Below are 22,290 nucleotides of genomic sequence, written 5' to 3' on the forward strand. Positions count from 1 at the left end.
TGCATAGCCAATAATATAAATATTATATGATATGATATGATGTTATGTTATGTTATGTATGTTATATTATATTATATTATATTAATTATATGGCAGGAAGTGTGTACAGTGAACAGCAGGTGAAAATAGTTTGCCTAAGGTAGAAGTGGTCATTCCTCCAGATGTGACCCTGCCAAGGAGCCCTGTTCTGCTGGGATCACTCAGGAAGCAGGAGGAACTCCCTGCAGCTCCTTCCTTTGCCATTATGGATGGCCAGATTCTCAAAAACTTTGGGCAAATGTCCCTGCTTTGTTGCTCTTTCCCAGCTGCACAGTATGGAGAGAGGACCACACTCAGTGTCTGCTTGGATCAGCCTCCCTCGCTCCTGCTGCTGGGAAAACTGCCTGGAAAGTGTGGCTAATGTCTGCTCAGCCCTGGAGGTAACAGCGTGGGAGGATGGAAAGAGTTGATTCCCCTGGTCCCATAAATAAGGTGAAGGCGCTGGGTTGTGACAATTTGGATGGTGAAGGGATTTCCCAGCCCCCTGTGACATGGATGGGAGAATATGGGGTTGTTCCTGCTCCCAACAGGGTTCCTTTCCCTGGGCCAAGCGCTGAATTGGGATTTTCCAGTGGCAGCATGAGGGGGATCTCAGGAAAACTCTCACACTGCAGCTCCAGCCCAGTTTGTGAGCCCCAATGCTGGTGCTTGGAGGGAACAGGAGGTAAATCCTTGACTTGTGCACAGCCTACCAGCTCCCGGGGCTGGGGGGAGCAGGGAGAGGAATAACCATGGATGTGAAACCCATCCCTGCCTCCAGGGACGGCTCCCACAGCCACAGGGGCACTGGGAGGGCTGGGCTCCCTTTCTGGAAGAGCTGTGTTCCCTTTCTGGAAGGGCTGGGCTCCCTTTCTGGAAGAGCTGGATTCCCTTTTTGGAAGGGCTGGGTTCCCTTTCTGGAAGGGCTGGATTCCCTTTTTGGAAGGGCTGGGTTCCCTTTCTGGAAGGGCTGGGTTCCCTGTCTGGAAGGGCTGGGTTCCCTGTCTGGGAGGGCTGGATTCCCTTTCTGGAAGAGCTGGATTCCCTGTCTGGAAGAGCTGGATTCCCTGTCTGGGAGCACCTACAGCATTTTTTATGGGCTGTGGTGCAGGAACAGCGTGCTGTGGGTGTCCTGTCACTAACCATTACAGAGCGCTGTAAATCATCCTTATTTTACTTTGTGAATTGTAAAAACTGTCATGCATTTCACAGGTATCTCAGGACAAGATAGTAAATTTCAAGGTTTTTTTCCCATGAATTTATGGCCAAGCCTCAAAAATAGCTGGAAAACAACCAGCTGTAGATCTGAGGAGCAGTAGATTGTCCTCAGTTTGGGCACACCAGTCCCTCCGACATCAAGAGTGATAGGTGGCCCACAGAGTAATTATTTAGTGCAAAATGAAGGAAAATATGAATCCAAGTGTACTAAGAGAGGCTGAATGTTGGAAGGGCCATGAATACAATTATTTTCCATTGGTATTTTGTTCTTGGCTCACTGTTCCCAGGAACACAGCAAATCACAGTTCCCAACTTCTGTCCCGGATAAACCATCTCCTGTTTCGGTGGTCATTTCTTTTGTGTGTTTCAGAACGCTGGTGCATCACTGTCCATTTGCAAGGAGAATTTCTTGTTTGGTACATGCAAAGAAGAAATTTCCCAAGAAAACTTTGTGTGTTAAAGGGATTTTTTAACCTGTTAAGTACATAAATCATTATCTTGCTCAAAACAGCTGCAAAATTCTTCTGGGAACATTTTTTGTGTGCATCATAAGAGCAATTAATGCCAGTGTGGGTAAGATGAACTCTTCAGGTGGTGCCCAAGCTCATTCAGGTATTTCCCACACCCCTGAGGCTGAAACTTGGCCACAAGGGTGGAAGAAAGTAGCAAGAGAGATGTTACACTGTGAGCAGTTCAGAGCACTGAAAATCTGTTCTTGCCTTCCATTCACGTTCAGATCCATGTAATTGATAAAATTCCTGGCTGGAGTTCTGTGGAACTGTTATTTCTGTATAGGGCCAGATGCACTGTTAACTGCTCATTGACATTAACACGTTCTCATCCCTGAAATAAAAATGAACCCTGTTTTTAGCTCTCTTCACATGATCTCTTTCAATCTCCTGTTCTTAGGTTTATCAAATTAAAGTGCTTTTCTAGGAATCATCTGGTATTTCTGAGAGGTTGGGCAAATAGAAATATCTGCAAAGACTAAATAAAGTTTTGAATTCTACCTTGTAATAGAGAGGGGAGCAGAAGGATCAAGGAAAGCAAATATTAACCTTATTTCTTGTGGCAACACAAATAATTTTGGTATTTCTTTTTTTCCCACCTTTTGTCTCTTACAGGAGCCATGAGCTTTACATTTCATGCACAGTCATGGAATGTAATGAGTTGATTTTCATGCAAAGACACAGTGTTGCCAGCTGAAAGTAGTTAGCAATTTGTATTACAAATATATCTCCTAATTTTCTTTCCTGTAGTTATAAAGCATTCGGCGATGACATTGAATTAAAATATCTGCATTTTATGAGTAGTCACTTGCAGAAAAAGGGAAGTTTTGTTATGTGGGTCTCAGGAGCAATCCAGATGGTCTGTGCATATAAAGGACAAAGATCCCTAAACTGCTGCTGAGGTTTTAAAAACACCACTGCACAAAATGCTGAATTTGGAGGGCTGCTTCAATATGAAAATATCATTTAAGAAAAATTTATATATCCATAAATGTATAGCTTTAAAAGTCTATTGTATGGCCACTACGTTCTGCTTGTTAGATAACTGTATTCAGCTGGTGAAGGCTATAAATCAGTAAGTCAGTTAAAAATAAAACTAAGGATAGTTTTGCTAAGGACAGAAGAATTTTCAGACTTTTTTTAGATGGCTTTTCTTCAGGTTGCATTTCATCGACCTGGCCAGTAGGTTTATGCAGCAGTGGACACTCTAATGTCTTTATGATCTTTTTGCAAGCTTGTCTTTTCTTGCACCTACAGACAGAAAAGGCACCACAGTGAGAGGTGAGCAGCTCGTTCCTTGTGAACGGAGGCTCTGTTCAAAGTTACAGCTCAATTAGGGAGGATTAATCTGTGGAGACAATGAGATCAGCTGATGTTCATGGAGGAGAACCCAGAGCCACTTTGTCTGCTGAGGCTTCTAAAACCATGCTGTGCATTTCCAAAATGTGAAGGGGGGATGGTGAGGAGGGAAGGAAGGATTCAGTAAAAAATACTTTCTTTTCTTTTTAAGTGCCCAAGCACTAACATAATTATAAAAAGAAACAATGAGGTTCTGACTATTCAGTGGCAACATAGAAGGGAAAATGAAGAAGATAACAACAGCTGAGAGAGTCTTTAATCAGGGTCCCTTACAAAGTCCCAGAAAAAGACACAAGAGGTCTGATGAGACACAGCTGCACTAATCCTTGCATTAAAAAAACAACCCCAACATTCAGGAAAAAGAGGATATGTTAATGAGAAGTTGATAATGCAAGACACAGTTGGCTGGAGAAGATTAATGCATTGAAGCAGCAACCACAACAAAGGGCCCAGCAAGGGAACATCCTGCCATGGGGTTACACATGGCACCGAGCCCTCAGCCTCAGCAGGAACTGGTGTGGGCACGGGGACACGCCTGGAGCTGGCCTGGCTGCAGGGACAGCAGGACTTGTCCTGCTCCTGGGATGGAGCTGCGTGTCTGGGACATGGCTTCCTGAAATCCAGTGTGCAGCAGGATAGCACTTTTGATAGAAAAGGAACTCAAACCATTATGTCCTTCTGAAACATTTTGACTGGAGCAACCCAACAGAATTCTTTTCCTGGGGAATGCTCAACCGGCCTTACATTGGACATGCTGCTTTGGGTCATGTGTAATCCCCACCAAGCAGCTGCAATATTAAAGAAGAAAATCCACATTCCTGCTCACACAAAAGTTTTATGGGTTGTTTTAGATGATTTTCTTTCTCTTCCTGGTGCTGAGCACTGCAGGGAGGTCTATGGCACATCCTGTCACCCACAAACTGAACTGTCCTGCCGTTCTCTCACCGTGAATGGCCTGGATGGGTTCCCAGCTGAGAGCCCAGGAACGCAAACGGGGCCTTGGGCACCCCAGGTTCTTCCCCTGGTGCTCCTGGGACTCACCCCGCACCCAGGCCCTGCCAGGGGCTCTCCTGGGCCATGGCTCCGGGGCTGGGTTCAGCAGTCTGAGGGCATGGATGGATGGATGATGGATGGATGGATGATGATGGATGGATGGATGGATGGATGGATGGATGGATGGATGGATGGATGATGGATGGATGGATGGATGGATGGATGGATGATGGATGGATGATGGATGGATGGATGGATGGATGATGGATGGATGGATGATGGAAGGATGATGGAAGGATGGTGGATGGATGGTGGATGGATGGGTGGATGGATGGATGATGGATGATGGATGATGGATGATGGATGGATGGATGGATGGATGGATGGATGGATGATGGATGGATGGATGGATGGATGATGGATGATGGATGGATGGATGGATGGATGGATGGATGGATGGATGGATGATGGATGGATGGATGATGGATGGATGGATGATGGATGGATGGATGGATGGATGGATGGATGGATGGACGGATGGATGGATGGATGGATGGATGGATGGATGGATGGATGGATGGATGGATGATGGATGGATGATGGATGGATGGATGGATGGGTGATGGATGGATGGATGGATGGATGATGGATGGATGGATGGATGGATGGATGGATGATGGATGGATGGATGATGGATGGATGGATGGATGGTTGATGGATGGATGATGGATGGATGATGGATGGATGGATGGATGGATGATGGATGGATGGATGGATGATGGATGGATGGATGATGGATGGATGGATGGATGGATGGATGATGGATGGATGGATGATGGATGGACGGATGATGGATGGATGATGGATGGATGGATGGATGGATGGATGGATGGATGGATGGATGATGGATGGATGGATGATGGATGGACGGATGATGGATGGATGATGGATGGATGGATGATGGATGGATGGATGGATGGATGGATGGATGGATGGATGGATGATGGATGGATGGATGGATGGATGATGGATGGATGATGGATGGATGGATGGATGGATGATGGATGGATGGATGATGGATGATGGATGGATGGATGGATGGATGGATGGATGGATGGATGGATGGATGGATGGATGGAGGGGTGGATGGATGGATGGATGGATGGGTGAATGGATGGATGGATGGATGGATGATGGATGGATGGATGATGGATGGATGGATGGATGGATGATGGATGGATGGATGGATGGATGGATGGATGGATGGATGGATGGATGGATGGAGGGGTGGATGGATGGATGATGGATGGATGGATGGAGGGGTGGATGGATGGATGGCACTGCAATGTTTCCTTGAGGAGAGCGTTTGGGACCTTGTGCTTCCCTTTATCCTCCTCATCCAACTGCTGTTTCAAGAGACCTGGGGGCAGGCTGGGACTCCCCAGGCAAGCCTGGAGCCCAGCCAAAGGAAGGTAAACTTGGACTTCTTTAAGTGATATAGCAATCCAGGCTGAAAAACTGCTTCTTTCAGCATGGTTGACTTCGCCTTGTTTTTATTCTGATTTACATTTTAATTTGTCTTTGACACCTTCTTTTTCCAGCAGCACATTTTTGTTCATGAACAGTCACTACCTTCTGGCAGCATTCCTTTGGAGCCATGAATTAGTGTTGTTTCCTCTGTTGTTTCATCATTTGCAGGACACAAATCACAGGCAATTACAAAGAGCTGGATCTTCTTTTAAGGAAAACTCAGCCACTGTCTAGTTTTCGAAATAAAACTGATTTCTGAAATTCCTATATGTTCCGGGGGATATTTTCCATGTTTACCAAGAAATAATTTAATGAAGAAAAGAGGGTGTGTTGGGTGCTGGGATTGCTTCAACCACAACTGACCTAAGGCTTCCTGGCAATTATCCAAAATTGTTCCAAGCATGCAGAAGGGAAGGTGTGATATTGGCACTGGGTGCATTTTCAATACTCTTCACATTTCCAGAGCAGTTAGAAGCTGTCTGGAGAATTTCTGGTAAACTTTCCTTGAAAACTCCCCATGTGGAGCAGCACTTTCCTAATTGACCGTAATAACCCCCTCAATTAATTTCTCAGGGATGCATATAAGGAGTAATTCCAGAGTACCTTGAAACCAGACTGGCAGGATTTACTTGGCATGCATTAACCCTTCCTCACAATCTTTTAAAACTTACTGTCTAACCAGGAAACATTTAGAATTCTTTGTACCTCTTCCAAATCAGTGATTGTAAATATAAAGTTGTTTGTGTTGCTCTCCTAAGCAAAAACGTGATTTTAAATTCACATTGACCTGGACATCAGGATGTTTAATTATGTTGTCTTTACAGTGTTTTAATTTCTCTTTTTAAAAAGTTTTAAATATTGTCATTCTAAGTATTTAGAACTCTGTGGCAATAAATTCCATTCATGCTGCTGTCAATTACCAATCTCCAACATTAAGAATTAATTTTAACTCAGCTTGTTTCTAAACTAGTGAAAGTCATTTCCAAACTTCAGTGAGGGAGAGCATTGCTTCTGCCAAAAATGTCTTTGTGAACTCTGGTGTATTTATGCCTGTAGACATGCATTGAAATCACTGTCATCCCTGCAAAGTTGACTGCCCCAAGATATGCTTTTACAAGATTTTTTTAGGAACACACTCAAGGCATTGACTCGGGTGGGTTTTCTTAATTCTGGGCTTTTGTCTCTTCCTGCTCTGTGCTGTGCTGTCAGTGCCTTCCTGCACTGCCTCAATTGTGCCATTTGGAAAACAACAAAAAATCTGGAGCATCCTCTGAAGCTGCTTTGCATTACTGCACGTGTGAAAACCTAGTTTTGGTTGAAGTGGCACTGGATGGCTGCTCTGATTTCGGCGTTGTCACAGCAGGAACCTCTGGAGTGCTCTGGTCCAGCATCCTGCTTGAAGGGGCCCTGTCATAGCCACTCCATGAGGTCAAGCACAGCTTCATCCAGCCTGCAGCTCTCAAAGAGTCATCTATGAATATCCAGCCCCTGAGCAACCTGTTCCAGTGCTGTTCATCCACATCCTTCAGGAGGGATGATCTGGTGTTCATTACACAGCTCATCTCCAGAATGAGATGCTTGCTCAGACCAACACTCAGGACTTCTAAGAAAAACCTAGGGAATTTCAGAATTTCAGAAAGCAACATACTTTATTAGCTCTAAACTTCCTTCCTTAGAAGCTGAAGGTGTCATTCCTGAAGTCCTGACTATGAGCAGAGCACTGGAATTTTAGAAGTCTGAGCATGAATATTTGATCACCAAATGTTATGCGTGAGCATGTGTTTGTGGGGACACACTCACTGCATATATTGGTGTGCTGAGGCTGGTTTACAACATTTAGAGTTTAATCAGAAACATATTACCAGGCTTGTATTTATATTGAGCCTTAATAAACAGAAATTATTAGAAACTTTATGGGAATTCTTTCAGGGAGATAGATACACAAATGGATTTCTTCCTGTGCACTGATTAATCTTTTGTAATGACAGGAACACTCAAGGTCAGCCTGTTGATATAAGGTGTGGAAACACAAATTTACTGATTCCCAGTAGTAACCTTAGAACAAGGAGTTCAAGAGGACAGAAAGAGCTGGGTTTATGGTGTGACAGCCATGCTTCCCACAAACCCACCCAGGCCTAAACGAAAAGCCCTTCGTTCCCTGTTAATGAACACAGCTTTGTGTAATGGAGCCATGGTGGACAGCAGTGGTGTTTAAAAAGCAATCAGATCAACTAATGCTTTCATTAGAATAATGATAAGTGCATCAAAGGGCCGCAGTGCTCAGCAAAACACCTCCTGCAGTGCATAAACACCAGCACCACAGAAGATGTTTATTGCTTTAGACACGCTCCCTTTGATGTATTTATCAGTTAAATGTATTAGTTCTGCTCTGCAGCTGTGAGCAGAAATAGCACTGAGGAAGACCACATTCCACGTGTGCTATACATAGACCACAGCCTCTCAGCACCAGGATCAATACTGGAAATCCAGTCAAAAGAGCTGAGCAAATTCAGAGTCAGCAGTGTGGATGTTGACAACTCATGGCAGCACTGAAACTCCAGCTGCCTTCACAGGACATTTTTGTCTCAGCTAAAAGGAGTACAGATCCCAACATCTCATTATGCAAAGAAGTTTTTTCTTGGAGGAAGTATTGCCTGCCATTAGGATGGAATTCATTAGGCCCTTAGATGGGAGACTGCTAAGCCCCACTTTCTGCATGTTGTTGTGTGTATTATTTTTCCTAAAAGTTACTATTTCTTCTCCCTGGGTTTTGATCCTGTGATTTAGATAATTATGTGGAGAATTGTTGAGGGAATTATTGTGCATTAGGTTCAGCTGAAATCAGTTCTGTTGGAGGCTGTTAGTACATAGTGTTCATTGTCTGCATCCATGATTGCAGATGTTGATGTCTGAATTTATTTAAGCTACTGAAAGAACCTTTCTTCTTGAAAAGAGCCATTCATAAAATTTTATTTTTTAAAAATAATTTCAATATAATTCCAGCCCACAGGCCATCTAACTTGAAACTCTCCTATTCTGTGGCTGATGCTGCTGCCTTTTCCTGGTGTTGTGCAATTTAGATGTGGAGCATGGGAGGCCAGCTGCTGGATTATCACCATGCATGACACCCTGTACTGGGTTTTTGCCTCTCTTTTGGGCTTTATTTCTTTGATTGCAGAACTATGAAGGAAAGAGAGTGATAATTATATGTGTGTGTGTAATTTTGTGTTAATTCATGTAACACAAGCAGATAAATCCAAACAGACTTGTTTAGGTTAAGGTTTGTTAGTTTGGGATAATAATAGAAGTTAAGGTTTTGTTGCATGTTATGAGTGGATTGAACAAATGTATTATGAAAGTACTTAATTAATAATTTCATTTGTTTTCTTGCAAACTAAAATACATATTTTGGTTTGTTGGATATTTCACCCAACACCTGAAGATGCAGGAGTTCTTGAATGCTGGAACTTGGTTTTTCAGAGGAACCAAACACAAATTATCCGTGGAATACAACAATTACTCATCTGCAGCAGTGGAGATTTCTCCATGTGCTCACCCTTGTTGGAACAAACACCAGACCTGGACCTTGCTGGGGTGGATGCCCAGGAACACAAAATCAGCAGTGTTCCAGCTCCCTGTGCCTTGTGCCTGCAGGGAGGGGATGTTTGAAACATCTCTGTCTGTCAAACACAGTTTGCTCAGGAAGATACCTCAGAGCTGTTGGTGTTGTTTGACTGCACCAATTAATGAGAAATGAACCGTTTTGCATAATTGAAAGAAGTTTGTAGGTGCTGAAACATTGCCTCCTGTGAAGGGCATTCCTTGTGCCAGGGTTTAGGGATATGGGGAACTCGGCACTTGCATCCTGCCATTCCTGACATGCAGAGTGCATCACTTCAGCCAAGCCAACAAATGCTCATCCAGGAATGAAATATCTGGGATACAAGTCACAGATTGCACAAGATGGGAGAAATTCCTTCATCATACCCTTTCCAAATAGATTTTTTTTTCCATTTGAACTTTTAGTTTAATTTTTAAATGTGTTAATCTCTAAGTAATTACCAGTTAATACTGATAATTGATTGAGTGTGGCTCTTAAAATATCATATTTTTGATCTTTTATTTATAACTACACAGAGACTTAATTATTTTTAGGTTACATTTCATGTCACATTTAATAGGGTGATGTCTGAGCATAGAAGACTTCCCTTAATTACACAGGAAATCTTCTTTAAAGGCAAGTAGCTTGATCAGTCCATGTCTTGTAAGCTATTATTCTAGTCATACACTAAACAAAAAGAATCCAGAAGAGAAATTGTCTTCTGAAATATGCACAGGTCCTGACCCTCCAAGCTTTTCAAGTAGATTTTTATAAGGTCAGGAAAATGGATCTCTCAGTTATTTGCCTGTCATTTTCCTAAGGCAACAAGTGTGGTTGTTTGTATACATATATTCCCTGTTTGCACATTGATTTGGGCTTCCTTAATGCCAATATACACAATGTTACATGCATATTAATTGGTAATTTCCATCATGTCTGTCACAAATAAATCTGGGTTTATATAAAGACATCCTCATTATTGTTGCTGCTCAGTAGGGCTGATTTTAGTATTTAAAAAAACAAAAAAAATCTCACTTCCAAAGCAAATTGCAAGTTGTGCAGCTGAAAACACAGACTTTGAAAAACTGGAAAACTCAGGAGTTAAATACAAATTTCCAGAGTTTACTTGGACATCAGGGAAAAAAAAAACCCAAAAAAACCAAACCAAACCAAACCAAACCAAACAAAAAAAAAAACAACAAAAAAACAAAAAAAAACCCACAAAAAAACCACAAAAACCACAAAAAACCTAAACCAAACAAAAAACAAATTGAAACTTTGGATTCTCAAGAAATCCAGTGTTTCTTTGAACTGAGGAACTCATGGGTTGTTTAGTTGGAATGTTTTCCCTTTCTGGCTTCATTCCACAGGACACCTGTGTTTCTGCATTGTTCCCAAACTGCTGTAACATGTTTTTTAGATGCCTGACTGCATTGGATCTGTTCTATGTGCTACTGTAAGTGTGGCTGGGCTTCCTCTGCCAGGAGAGAAGGCTGATTTGCTTTTTCTGTTAATCTCCTCTGCTTTTCCAGGTGCCTTGTCTCATGTCCTTCAGTACAAAGCTCTAAAGTGAAACCCTGGACAAACACCAGGCTCCCTCTCCAGAGACAGGGGATGAGTTTAACATTTGATGAGGTTCCAGAGGCAAAAGCCAGGTGTAAAAAGGGGGAGGCTTTCACAGGAGACAGTGCTCCTCCAGGCTGGAGATGGATTGGGATATTCTCCTGCTGTAGGAGCACAGGGCTGGCTCTGGCCATGGCACCGGGGTGGGCACCAGGACAGGGACCATGGAGAGAAGTGTGGGGTCACTGCACTCCTGAAGGGGAAATTTCCTCCTACAGGGCACAGTGAGGGAGCCCTCAGAGTGTCAGAGGTGCAAACACTGCAGGAGTCAGCACAGAGCTCCCAAACCTGCGCCAGGAGCCTGGCCAGGGTCACTCCAGGGGACACAGGAGAGTCCAGGAGAGCAGGCACAGCTCTGACAGGGACAGGGCAGGGGCATCTGCTGGGACAGGGAATTTCTGACACTGCCTGGGAGGTTCTGGGGCGAGGGGAAAAATTGAAACTTGAGGTACATTAGAAAACAGACCTAAATAGAGGTTTCTACTTGAAAATCTTGATGTTGGAGGGTCAGGACCTGTGCATATCTCCCCGTTACCTGGAAAAAGCAGCCTGTTACCTTGTTTTAATTCGAAAGTGGCCCTAGCTTTGAATTCATATCACTCCTGGAAGTAAGATGTGATCCAGATTAGTATCAGAGTGTGCTAAAGCTGCCTAAGAGCTCAATTCTCATTTAGAGATTGCCTTCATGTTCTCCCAAAAATGTCATATCACTCAATTGTTACGTTTTTTCCCCAGGTGCTGGAGACTATAAAACACACTAGATGCCTTTTCAGTAATGTGAAAAGTGATTTTTTTTCCCCCTCAAGATTATACTGCACAGGGAAAACATTGGAGTTGAAAAGAATTTTTAGTAGCAGTGCATGAGTCTGCCACAAATAGGACAAAAGAAAATAAAACAAAATGGAATTATAAACCGTAAAAGCAGTGTCAGGTTTTTAAAATGCTGCTGGGTTTAAAGTTGTACATGGCTTTTTCTTCATTCTTCTTGGTTCTGGTGCTCTGTGTTCCTGACAGTGTCCCAATGAACAGGGAGGGCTGGTGATGTGCCCCACTGATGAGCCCTGCGCTGCTCCTGGGGGATAAACTGGAGTGACTCCCACAGGTTTGTGTGCAGGAGCTGGGCTTGCCTTGGCTGTGGAACAGAGCAGCAATGCCCAGCCCCAGCTGTGGATGTGGAAGGTGCTCTTATTGCATGGACAAAATGGAAAAAGCTGCATTTCCAAATGCATTTCCTGGGGACGGCTTTTTTGAGCTTCCCAGCTCTGGATGGTGTAAGGGGTGAACAAATCCAGGACCTGAGCTGCAAACGTGTGTTGTTGTTAATAATAACAGCAATAAAAATAATAGTAGTAGTAAAGCAGGTGGTGGGAGGTTGGTAAGAACAAACAAGCTGGGCTTGGAGCAGGACAGATCAGTCACTGCCACCGAGTTACAGGTTGAATGGGTTCAGTTCTGGTTTTAGGGCTGAAACGTTAGGACACCCATCCAGGTGTGGCGTGGCAGCCTGGCTTGTAGGGTGGCAGCACTGTCCATGGATGTGCCACATGCCCCTGGCTGTCACAGCCCCAGGCCAGCCCTTGGCCAAGCTGCTCTAGCCCTGCTGTGTTCTCTGCCCAATCCTCCTGGGAGCAGCCCATGGAGCTGTTTGAAGGCTTCTAAACCAGATTTGGGTCCTTTCTCTTTGTGTCCCTCCCTGGCCAGACCTGCATCTCCCCCAGAGGGGATGAGACTCAGCCCTGCCAGGTGTCCCTGCCCTCCCAGCCAGACCCTGGGCTTCACTCCTGCCTTGCCTGGCTGTCAGACCCTTCAGGGTGAGGGGGCTCCTCTGGTATGGGCTCTGACAGAGGCAGAGCTCTCTGCAGAAGCTGCTGCAGAGGTTTTGCTCCCGTTCCCTTCAGCCAGCGCTGGCAGCCTGAGCTCTGCTGTCCCTGCTCAGCCCAGCCAGGAGCTCTCAGCTGCTGGCACTGCAGGCTCCCAGCAGCACATGGCAATGAAGAACAACCCTGGATCCCAACATTTCCCACCTCTGAGCTCCCTGAGGCGGCTGGGAGCCGCACTGCTCATTGCCACAGCTTCGTGCAAGTGGGAGAATTCCAATTCTAATCAAAGGCAATCGTTAAGGACAATGATGGATTGAAAATGGTTTCATAAATAAGATTATGTTGTCCACTTTAGCAGAGCAACCAAGTCATCACATTAATCTTTGGAGGCTGGAGGGGGCAGCACCGTTCACTGGAAGTGCACTTTTGATGGGGTTTCTCGTGTTTTCTTGGGTTTGGTTGTTTTTTTGGTTTTGTTTTTTGTGGTTTTTTTTTTTTATTTATTTTTGTTTGGTTTTTTGGGCTTTTTTTGTTGTTTGTTTAATTTGTTGATTTTTTTGGGGTTGTTTGGCTGGATTTTCTTATAAATCTGTACAGAAAACCATGTGCTTTTAAACCAGGTTAGTACCAAGAGTTATTCCACGGGGCAGATGCACTGGGTGCAGTAAGTGAAATGTTTCTGAGCTTATAAAATGTCCTGTCTCCTGGAGACCCCTCTTGCTGCTTCCCAGCTTCACAGCAAGGGCTGTGTCAAAACTGCTTCTGTTCAATGTGTGCTTGCAGAAAATGCTTTTCCATGTGACTTTCTCAGCCCTTCTGGGCAGGAGTTTCAGGAGTGCTGAGGGTGCCCAGGTGTGTGTGCCCTCGCTGGCTGTGGCACTGCTGCTGTGCTGTCCCCAGCTGAGCCCCCCATGAGCACCCCTTCCTTAGCTTCACACACAGCCACAGATCATTTGTTTCCTCCCTGCTCCGGCTGCAGATTTAGCTTTAGCTTAAAGGAAACAGAGTTGATGTTAATGAGAATACATTGTCTTGATTTGAGTATTAGATGAGATAAATATTGTGTTAATTTATACCTAAGATGGTTTTTATTGCAGTCTACATGTTCCATGGTTCTATTCAATATATTTTACACACTGACTGTGTGTAGTTTAGAGGAATAATGTGAAAATATATTATTTTGATGGTGAAAACAAAAGGAGGACTGCTTCTGTTAGTTATATTGGCTTAAAAAATATTAATAGCTTTATACTCCTACCTGTCTACTCTGTGAATTTAGGAGCAGCTGTGAGAAAGGGCTTACACCCAATACACAAGCTGGGAGTGCAGAACCTTTCTCCCAACTGCATCCCTGGCAGCCGTGGAGGTTCCTGCTCCCCTCAGCTCCCACCAAGTGGAAGGAAATTCAGAGATTTTCTGCTGGCCTGTGCTCCTCCTTTTGCCTGGAAAGGATTGCAGGAGCAAAATGTGGGCTTGGAAATAAAACCACAAAGCCGTAAATAGTTTGAAGCAATTCTTGAAAGATAAATTAGAGGGATGTCCAACATCTGAACCACCAGAACAGGGCTTGTGGGTTGCACAGGATGACTCATGAGGGTAGAACATATTGTACTGAAAACATCCGTTTGGGAGACAAAGAACTCCTGTGGATCCACTTAATTTGTTTCAAATAGTGCAGATGTAGAGGGTTTGAAAGAACCCAAAGAGTTTGCAAAAAGGAACAAAAGGTGCCCTGCATGTTTCAGAACTTCTGCTTCCTCTGTCTTCCCTCTCCAGCTGTATTTCCTCATTATAGATGTGAGAGGAATCTGCAAATCCTACTGAAATAATTTCTTTCTCTGATTACCTTCTGATTATAACCCTTTTATTTTGGAGAAGAGGAAAGTGGGGTTTTTGTGTAGAACATAGGGTTTCAATCAAACTTTGTATCACGAGGCACTACCTGAGTGTCCACATACATAGAGCATATTGTGAAACAACATTTTATTAAATAACTGAAATTTTCAGCTGTTTTGCAAAATGCTGGGCTTTTTCTTACACTCTTTGTCTTGTCTGCCTGTCCTCTACAGTAAACATTTGAAAGGCCAAGCCCGTTGTCCAAAGCCTGTGCTTATTAAAATGCTGTGTTCTGGAGCACAGCAGCACTGGGCATCCTATTATATATTTTATAATAACAGCTCAGTCTGCTGTGGGAAACAGCCTGAGCAGCAATTTGGGATTAGAACTGTGGAAAATGCATTTATCTCTTTAGGTCAGCCTCACTGCATTCCCTCTGTTTGGTTATTGGTGCCCAGATCTGAGCACGGAGTCACCAAGGCTGGAAGAGACCTTCAAGACCCTCCAGTCCAAGCATCAGCCCAGCAGGGCTGTGCTCACCCCAAATCCACGTCCCCATGGCCCATCCAGACCCCTCCTGCACACTCCCAGAGATGGTGACTCCATCCTCTCCCTGGCAGCTTATCCTCATGGAGTTCACAGAACATTCTGGGCTGGGAGGGTCCCACAAGGATCATCGAGTCCATCTCTAGTGAATGGCACAACCAGGGATGAAAACCAGAACCTGGGCTTGGTCAGCACCACCTGAGCTCGTGCCAGGGCCTGACATTCCTTCCAGGAGCAAACAGCTGAGATCTGCCAAGTGCTGGGCAGGGCAGCACCAGGATTGCTGCTCCTGCTCTTGGTGTCACTCCTCCTCACGAGCCCTGGGAGCTGCTCTGCATCCTCCCCTGCTGCTCCTCACTCGGTGTTTCTGGTGCCAGAATCCAGCACTTTGAGCTTCTCCTGAATTGTGTTCCACTTTTTTCTGGATGTTTCTCCCCTTTTTAGGGTATTTCTGTCTGAGCCTGCCCACTCAGGGCACCTCAGCTGCTCTCCTGGCCAGGTGTGCAGTTGTTACCTGAATTGGTTTTGTTCTCAGCTGTCCTGAGGGCTGCTTGTCCAGACACAAACAACATTTCCATGAAAACTCAAACTGAAGAGACTTCCATACTCTGAGAGTCTTGTTCTGAACCAAGGGAACACTTCAGTGCTCAGGGAAAGGTTGTGTCTCATCACAAAGCTGATGTTGGTGGCACCTCTGTGTCACAGAGGGGCATTGCCTGAATATTTTGGGACTGGATACACCAGAAAAGTAATGGAATATTTTCTGTGCTCATGTCTGGTTAGTATAACTAAAATAAGCTATGCCTTAACTATGTATTATGATATTCCTGCTGTAAAATCAAGAAATTGTACACAATTAATTTGAAAAGCATGACATCTTTAGCAAGAAGCTCTCAAGAAGACAACCTGTCTCCTCTGAAACATCAAACTGTCATAAAAAGTGCTTCCTCATCTTAAAGCTGATGAGACAGGGCCAGGCACAGGATATTTTTAATATTTGCCATTATTTAATTTTATCTACTAGAAAATTTTCTTAGTTTCTTTACATCAACAACCTCCGAGAAATACAACAAAATCTGCATCAAAGGTGAAAGTTTAACTTTGAAATTAATGGAACATTAGGCTTGGTGCTCTTTTCCTCCCCACCTTCCACTGAAAAATACCTGCTATTGTTTCAGAACTGGTACTGGAAGTGAGCAATCAGTCATTCATAAACACCTACTGAGCTAAGCTTTATGAGAGGTGATTGGGAAATTACAGACATGACAGTTCTTGCAGAAATACTTTCTTCCAATGCAGCTGAAGGATAAGGTATCACCACATCACCTCAGAGACCCCTCTGTCCTGGGTGCTCTCCCAAGGATCATCCTCCAGCCCCACAGGAAGGCTGAAGCAGTGTCTCTGTCCTCCCAGCCTTTGGAAGAGAAGGAGGAGAGGATGTTTTGTACTTTCTCCCTTTACTACCACAGGAGCAGATAAAAATTAACCTGTCTGAACTCTGTAATAGCAGAAGCTGTCATTGTATGCTTGTGCAAAGAATAATTTAAGAGGATGCTTATGGAGCCTTTACAGAAAGGGAAAAATATTTCCACGTCTCAGCAAAATCTTTAAAAACAAATACATCTGCATTTGGGATGATTCAGAGGATAGCACAGGAAATAAATCAGGTGTAAAGGCTATAACAAGCATCATAAAAGATTCAGAAAGGTATTGAATTGGTCTGCATGAAAAGAAAACAAACATAAATCACTAGGCTTCAATTAATGTTGTGTCAGGTTTGTTTCTGGGTTGGTTTTTTCCTGGTTAATAATGTTCCCTGAAAAGAGCATCCAGTTAAGAGGGGACAGGGGATTTTTCCTGGCTCCAGCACAGATGTCACAGATGTCACAGGCTGGCAGGGACAGCTGAGAGCGATGACACTCAGCCTGCTGATGTCTTTATGCTGCTTTTATGGAGCTCCCTGGGCCCTCGTGCACTTTCTCTTCTCCAGCACAACTGGCCCATGCTGTAAACTCATCCCTGCAGCCCTGCAGTTATGCTGCAGCTTAGTCTCCAGCAAGTGGGAATTTAGTGTAAAATTGTATATATTGCTAGAGTTGTATATGTGTTAGTATCAGCCTTTAGGAGCAGTTCAGATAGATTTTTAATTTTTAAATCAAACAAACTGTAGATCTCACTGGCCATATTGTTGCCCTGCTGTTGATTCTTTTTGCACCAAGTGGAAAAATAACAATCTGACTTGTATGTTTTTGAATTTTGTGACTATCAATGCAAACACTTTGCTGTGATTTGTCAAAAGTCTCATAAAATCTACTTGAGTTTTGACTGGAAATTGAAACAATTGATAAAATAGATGTTTTTTTGAAGTAGTTATTTCTAGTCTGTATTTCCACAAAGAATTTTACATCTTTATAGCTTTAGATTGCTTTAAGAGAACGATGTATGCCAATGTATTAGTCAAAAATAATAATAATAAAAAAGGACCAACCTTTGAATTTGATGAAACCTGATTGTAAAATTAAAAACTATTGAATACAAAAAGAATAGCAAGAGAATCAGAGTGGTGGCAGGTTATAAAGTGAAACAGTCATTGAGTAAGGCTCATTTAGAATGATTTTATTAAATTTTAAAGGAATTAAATGATCATACATTAATTATGTCCATAAACTGAATATATGAGCTAAGAGCACAGAAAATGGCAATGGACTAGTGATTGCCTTTGCTTTCTGTCTCTGAAAAAGCAAAGGTTAAAAAGACTTCCATAGTTTTTGACTTAAAAATTAATTCCTAGAAGATTAAAGCAAGTAGCAGTGATGCAGAGCCAACTAATTTGGTGTAGTTTTTTGTGAGCAGACCAGCTTGGCTGGGTGCAGAGCAATGAATCCAAGCACTGCACAGGCAGGTCCAGAACAGCTCCCTTTGTTTATTGCCTCTTCCTTGGGAAGGTTAATAATTGCAGTGTTTACACTGAACTTTTAATTAAGACGTCTTTGACTCCCCAGATTTCTGTTTAGCTAAGACTCGATGTCTTTGTGCCTCCTGAACCGTGCCCATTACAGAAATAGTTCCTAGGCTTTGTCACTGTTCTTTTGAAACTTAATATTTCCACTTCTGTTTCTTTATAAACATTTGAGTGCCTGAGGCAGCAGATGAGAAAAAGCTGGCACAGTAATCTTCCTCAAGGTTCTCTCATTGCTGTGTCTTTTTCACATTTTCAAAATTCAGAGATGAAAAGATCCCTCTCAGCCAGGAGAATAAAAAACTCTCCTTCTTTATTAACCTCTTGAATTAAGAGGTAAGTTCTAGGGAACACAAGGAAACAAAGAAGAACATCTCTGAGGGGAGAGGAGAGGAGAGGAGAGGAGAGGAGAGGAGAGGAGAGGAGAGGAGAGGAGAGGAGAGGAGAGGAGAGGAGAGGAGAGGAGAGGAGAGGAGAGGAGAGGAGAGGAGAGGAGAGGAGAGGAGAGGAGAGGAGAGGAGAGGAGAGGAGAGGAGAGGAGAGGAGAGGAGAGGAGAGGAGAGGAGAGGAGAGGAGAGGAGAGGAGAGGAGAGGAGAGGAGAGGAGAGGAGAGGAGAGGAGAGGAGAGGAGAGGAGAGGAGAGGAGAGGAGAGGAGAGGAGAGGAGAGGAGAGGAGAGGAGAGGAGAGGAGAGGAGAGGAGAGGAGAGGAGAGGAGAGGAGAGGAGAGGAGAGGAGAGGAGAGGAGAGGAGAGGAGAGGAGAGGAGAGGAGAGGAGAGGAGAGGAGAGAGCCTTTGGTTCTGGACAGGTGTTCATAAGATACCTTTTTATCAGTAGATGCATTTTCTCCTGGCTGGAACTGGGCAGGAGTTTGCTTTGGAAGGAGACAGACCAAAAAAAAAAAAAAAAAAAAGGCAAAAGAAAACAAGCAGAGTGAACAGAGTGTTTTCCTGGGGTTTGAGGAAGGAGGATAACACATAATCCAGCACTTGGACAGGAGAGTGAAAATGTTGGTAGCAATGTGTATAAAGATATGGCCTATCACTAGATATGATGAAAAAGATGAAAGTGGAGAATTAGTATTTTATATTAAAAAGGAGGGAGGGATTGACTGGCCAGGTGGTGTTAAAGAACAAACCCTGAAGGAACTGGAGGGGAAGACAGTGGTGTACAAAGCCATAAAAAGCAGTTCAGCGTAGATTGATGTGATCTCTAAGGTGAGGCAGAAACTTTCTGGATGGGAACTTCTGGTGTGCCTGTACCTGAGAAGCTGATTTGGCTGCACTGGGGGCAAATGTTCCTTCAGCTGATCAAATCCAAACGGTGAACTCAGGGACAGATGTGGAGCCAGGGAGAGCAGTGGATGAAGGGAGAACAGACACAGAGTTCTTGCAATAAAGGGCTTGGGATCACAAAAGTCCTTTCTTCAGTGGCGTGAACCAAGGTGGGAACACAGCAGAGAAGTTTGCACATGCTAAAGTTGAAATTAGCAGCAGAAAGGAGAATGGAGGAATTGTGTAGGAGGAGTGAGTTGTCTGGGGAGTAGAAGAACTGCTGGGATCACATTAATGATATGAAATGCAGGGTTTGTGGTGTGACAGGAGAATTCCTGCCCTTTGTGGGAGGGCCTTGGGGCAGTGAGGAGAAGAACCAGCTGGGTGTGTTTGTGGGGTACGGCTTGCTGGGGCTGGGAGAAAGGAATGTCAGATCCTCCCTTGGACGGGTAGATGTGACCAGGAGAGAGGATTGGTATTGTTGGAAACGGCATGGATGAGATGCCACTTGGAGTGATACATAAAAGATCCTGTTTCATATTCAGACAGGGAGAGCAATGCCTGCTGGAAAGAGGAAACATGGCCCAAGCAATCCTTTAGCTGAGGCACAGCTCTGCTCTCCGGGCTCTGCAGCACAGCTGGGACTCCACAGAGGGGTTCCTGCAGGAGCCAGGCCAGGAGGTGCTGCTGGGGCTGGGTCCTGCTGGAGCCCCACGGGAGGGGACGGGGCTGCTGGGGCTGGGGGCACGAGCCTGGCGTGGGGCTTCACACTGCTGAAATCAAATAAAAATTGGAGCAAATAAAACAATATCAAATGTTACAGTTACACCATGCATCAGAAGGAAAGGAGGGATTTACATTTTCCAGGGAAACAAATTGTGTCTTGGCAAAACTCATAGGCAGGGAAGTTCTCAAACTCCACTGTGGTCACGCCTGGCTCAGGCAGGGACAGGAGCTGAAAGGTTTCGAGTGCCGTTCCTTTCTTCAGAACCTCTACCCCCACAAAAGGTTCAAAGCTGTCTGAGCTATCTGACAACTAACTTAGAATTTAAATGGGTTCTCTGCTTTTTGTTGTCTTTTATTTTTATTTTCTTCTAAAGGAGAAGTCATTATTTTTTAAAGATTTTTGTGTTCCTTAATTGCCACTGAGTTTGTTATGCTGCCAGTTGCAACCAGAGACAAAAATGTCTGGATGAAGGAAATACAGTGAAAAGGGTAAGTGTGCATATTGAAGGCACTTAAATAATACTTGTCTAAAAAGAAAATAGTCCTTTGTTTGCCAGGATTACTAAGCTCTATGATATTTTACCTAAATTTTAAAATCATTATAATTATTATTGTCATTGTTACCATTACTGTTGTAAACAATTCCAGGGTCCTCTATTGAAATTTAAATTTTCCTGCCAGTTCTGGTGATAAAACACACTTCTTTTCATGTGCTCCCCAATGCCTTGTGCCATGGCTTTCCTAACACAGCAAAGTGGGAGAGCAGCCTGGGGATTTACTCATCATGTTTAATGTCAGGAGAAGTATTTCCTTTAGGTCTCCTGTCACTGGCAGCGACAAAGCAGCGAGGAAGGAAGGAGCTCTGCAGCTCCTCTCCTCTCTGCAACATCTGCAGCAGACAAAATTCTAAAGCCCTCAATTCCCAAGCAGGAATGAGCTATAAAAACAATGTGTCAGAAATGAAAATTGTTCCATCATAATTTTTCACAGTTCTTTTTGACAAAAGCCAAATAAGTCTCATGAATACACATTTCCTATAACCTTATACATTATGTATCAGGCAATAGTGGGAGTGTTGGGAATAAGTTGTCCCTCAGAAGGGCCTTTGAAAGTGCTCACTTGGTAAATAACCCAAGCCCTAGGAGTAGTAGGAACTTTTTTTTTTTTTTACATATTATATTATCTGTGAGTAAGGGCAGGCCACACTTCAGCACTTCTTTCTGATAAATCTTCATATCCAGCAATAGCTGAGTACTTTGGATCTTCTACCATGATCTATAATTTCAACCTCCCCAATATTATTCTGAGAAGTCAGAAACTCCCAGCAGAGGCTGTGCCACCGAAATGTGGTAGGAACAAGTGTTAAGCTGTGCTAAGTGTGGCGAGTTGCTCCTCATGTCCCTCGGAACTTTCAGATGGCAGGGGGCCAAAGCTGGATTTTGCAGTGTTTTACTGCCTCGCTGCTGGGCCAGGGCTCTGAGTGTGAGCTTTGTAAACCTCTGTGTTGATCAGCACTGCACTGGCATTTCTTGGAAAGAACTCCTCCTGATCTTTAGCGCATGAGCTCTTTCTGCAAACACCAACAGAGATAGCGAGGGGTGCTGGATTTCCAGGAGCAGAAATGGGCACGGACAGAGCACAGCCCCAGTGCTGCGCTCCCCATCCAGAGGGTATAAAATTCCAGGGCAAGGATCACTTAGGGGACAGTGCAGGAAATTCCCCATCATTGTTGGTCAATGAAGATTTATGGTGTTTGCCTCAGCAATAATTTACTGATTGGTGCTGCCTGACCAATGCAGACACGAGGCAGCTGAGTTCATTGGAACCATAGGGCAGTTTGCAACTGCTTTGAGGTGTCACTGATAATTTACTCATGTGATTATGATTTAACTTCTCCCTGGCTGTTCCTCCTCTGGTGGGAGCTCGGAACATTACAGAAATAAGAGGATAAATTAGCTGTAGACAAACAACATATGTTTGTATCTGCTCTATAGCCAGACGAGTATTTTTAGTGAAACCCCATCCAACTTGTTGATCCCTGTTTGGCTGAGGAAAATGCTTAAGGCCTTTAAATCAGGAGCTACTTTTGCCTATGCAGCTGTTGGATATGAACTGTAATGGGGCTGTAAAGTGCCTGAGAGTCCCAAGACACTACCAAAACTGCTAAAAATGGTTCATGAACTACAAGCCCAATGCTTCAAACACAGGGAAGGCCTTGCTCAAATGAGTATGGACAGAGCTGCCCTGCCTGAGGAACAGTGCCCACAGCAGAGCAGTGA

The sequence above is a fragment of the Taeniopygia guttata genome, chromosome 11 (genome assembly GCF_048771995.1).
Source record: "Taeniopygia guttata chromosome 11, bTaeGut7.mat, whole genome shotgun sequence".
NCBI classification, from domain to species: domain Eukaryota; kingdom Metazoa; phylum Chordata; class Aves; order Passeriformes; family Estrildidae; genus Taeniopygia; species Taeniopygia guttata.